The sequence below is a fragment of the Coloeus monedula genome (assembly GCF_965178545.1).
Source record: "Coloeus monedula genome assembly, chromosome: 15".
NCBI classification, from domain to species: domain Eukaryota; kingdom Metazoa; phylum Chordata; class Aves; order Passeriformes; family Corvidae; genus Coloeus; species Coloeus monedula.
The window spans coordinates 6,939,904-6,942,795 of NC_138795.1; the positions used below are offsets into that span (position 1 = coordinate 6,939,904).

General features: G+C 45.5%; 1 pseudogene across 1 annotated transcript; it reads right to left on the reverse strand.

The window, feature by feature from the left end:
- Positions 1–1,800: 1,800 nt before the first annotated feature.
- LOC309578668 (E3 ubiquitin-protein ligase makorin-2-like) lies at positions 1,801–2,689 on the reverse strand (annotated as a pseudogene). The gene is made up of 2 exons: positions 2,541–2,689; positions 1,801–2,472 (listed from the first exon to the last, which is right to left on the reverse strand). The product of its transcript is annotated as an E3 ubiquitin-protein ligase makorin-2-like (transcript).
- Between the last annotated feature and the right edge of the window lie 203 nt (positions 2,690–2,892).

Consider the following 2,892-nt stretch of genomic DNA (forward strand, 5'->3'; position numbering starts at 1 on the left):
GAAACTCAAATAGTCTTAGATGTTATAAAAGGGCTACAGAGATCCAACAGACATTTTATTAACCCAGCAAGTTGAGCTACCCCAATGCCTACAGTACAACAGAGATAAGGATTTTAAAATCAAATAGACTGATAAGAGTGCATGCCCTTGTAACCCTGGCTTTAAAACATCAAATCTGCACTGCATTACAGTCACTGCAACAACAACGTTATATTAAATTCTGTTTAGGAACCTCATTTTTAACTTGCTTTCATAGATGACCGGTTATCTGAATGCAGAGCTGAAGAATTTTTGCCACAGGATTAGTTTTTAAGAGGGCACAGGGAAAGGTGTGCATGCAAGAAAGAAGATTATTAATATATTTCTCCTAAAATGGTGCAGGGTACCAGAAATATCAGAATATGTGGGAGTGTGACCAGACCTGATGAGAACAATGTAACAAAGGGGAGATACGTGCTGAGAAACAGAAAGCAGCTGCTCATTCATCCATGGAATGGACCCATAAGGATCCAAGGGGAATCTATGACTTGAAACAGAACTTGAAGAGACAAAACAGTAATGACTGCACTGGAAGGAACAAGGAGTTTCTGCCCCAGCTCTTCCATTTGACAGAACACCTGTGTAGCTGCTGCCATGACTGTTAGGGCTTGTTAATGAGAAGTCTCAACAAGAGAAAGAAAAGCTGCTGAAAAATTCCAGGCACTGTCACCACTAAAAACCCTCCCACACCTGGATTTACAAACCACTACTTTTTTGAGAGTCTGGAATAAATATTTACCCCTGAGAATTCAAAATTTGTTTTTCTCTGAGTATTTAGCAGCACTTTCCACATAAGGTCTTCCTCCTAGATCCCCAGCTGATGGCAACACAATTATTGTAAGATGTGTTCAGTGACGATGCTTTTTGCTGCTGCAGCACAGATGACAGGTTTTACAAGCCTCTGGGTGCTGTACTTGTCCTGTCTCACAGAAGAGGAAAGCAAGGCTCAGCAGTCTAAGATCAGCTCATCTGGGATTTAACAAAACTGGAAGAGAGAACTAACTGAAAAGAACTGTACTTTCTATCCATAAGGAAGTATAATGTAAGTGCTGTTCTTCAAGGAAAAGTGGAAGAAGTAGCAATTAAAGGTTGCCTGAACAGGAGCTACACAGGACAGTGAGAAGAAAGTGACTGCTGCACTCAAAACAGGGATGGGGAGTGCAGAAACGTGAAGGCAGCACAAGAAATAGTCCTGAGGTTGACTCAGAGAATTTGTGAGGCACCAGGTTCCTGAGGAAAGGCAGGTTTGGACATGATCACTGTGGCCTCCTATCACTTGTGTCCCTCTGTCCTAGAGAACCATGGTCATGCTGTGAACATACCCAGAGCTGCACACACAAGGCAACACCAACAAGGTGAAAAGTGAAAAACTCCACATTGGTGGAAACTTCTGCCTTATAATTATTTTCACCTGTGAGGGCTTGAACAATGCTGCAAATGCTGCTGCTTTTACTGGTGTAGAAACAGCCATGGATGAGTCAGAACATGGAAATAGCTCAGCTGACAGTGAAACAAAGACCCTGGTCTGCCATAGTGTAGAAGTAGTCACTGTGTTTGGAAAGAGTAGTTCCCAGCTGTGCATTCCACTATACAGAGCAACTGTTCCGAGAACCTAACATTTCTGTAGAACCTTGTTACCTCCTTCAGCCCTTTTGTTCCCTGCAAAACTTCCTTCCAAAGACACTTTTCTTCCAAACCAGCACATTCCTTTCCCTTTTGCAATGTACTTGCAGGGCTTTTTCCCCACTCTGCTTAAATTATTTATTTAATCAGCTCATTTTTCTTCTGCTTTTCTACCCAGTACACACAGGGAATGACAAACTTGAATATTACTTGGCACTCTGGACGGGACTTGATGATGAATTTCTTGGACTGCTTGGCACATCTCCGCTGCCAGATGAAGTACATGTGGTTGCAGTTGGAAAGGATCCCAAACGTCCTCTCAGAGGCTGGTGGTTTCTCATACACCACTTCCATACAGATGCTGCACACCTTGGCCTAACTGTCCTGGAAAGCAAAGGCCTTCTCCATGTCGAGCTCAAATGTTGCCATGCACATCATCTTGTGAGCTTTCCTCTCTTCTTGGTTGGAAGGGTGAAGCACTTGCAGCTCACATAGCTCACCCATGACCTTGTGGAGGTACAGGCAGCACTCTCCCAAGTGCCACATCCTTCCAACATGTACAGACACAGCTGCTCCCTGTCACCACAAGAGCTCCCAGCGACCGGATCTTCCAGTCCACTGCAAAGTGCTTCCAAGTAGTAATGGGGTTTCACTTCCTGATTTTTATTTTGGTCACTGCACCACACCACAACCCTGAGGGCACCACGCCTCTGCTGCTCTTCAGTCAAGCCACAGATTTCTGTCCCTGAGCGCCCTCTTCTTCTGCTTGCTCCGTGTGGTGGTGGGCCCACGCTCAGGGGCTGTGGGGGACTGCCAGGGGCAGCACAGTGGCTGTGGCTCCCCCCAGAGCTGTGAGCCTCATGTGATCACACCTGTACCAAGCGCTGTAGGCACACTGTCCCTTCTGGTAGTACTTGAAGACAGTGGAGGATTTGCTTGTAGGCAAATCATGTGAGAACAGACACTTGTTTCCCTCCCAACGTGCTCTCTGCACATAGTACCTGCACATCACCTGCTCCGTGCTCATCGTGGCAGCGCAGTCCCTGGCCCCTGGCTGTTGAATACAGAGTCCAGAATACAGCAGCAAGAACAACCAGAGGTGCAGCAAATGAGACCTGCAAGGAGGCACAGAAAAAAGTGACTTGATTTAGTCTGGGGGAAGAGGTGCATGATAATACCTTTCATATAGGTAAAACTGCAGTATAAAAGGTAATAAACTATTATCTGTGT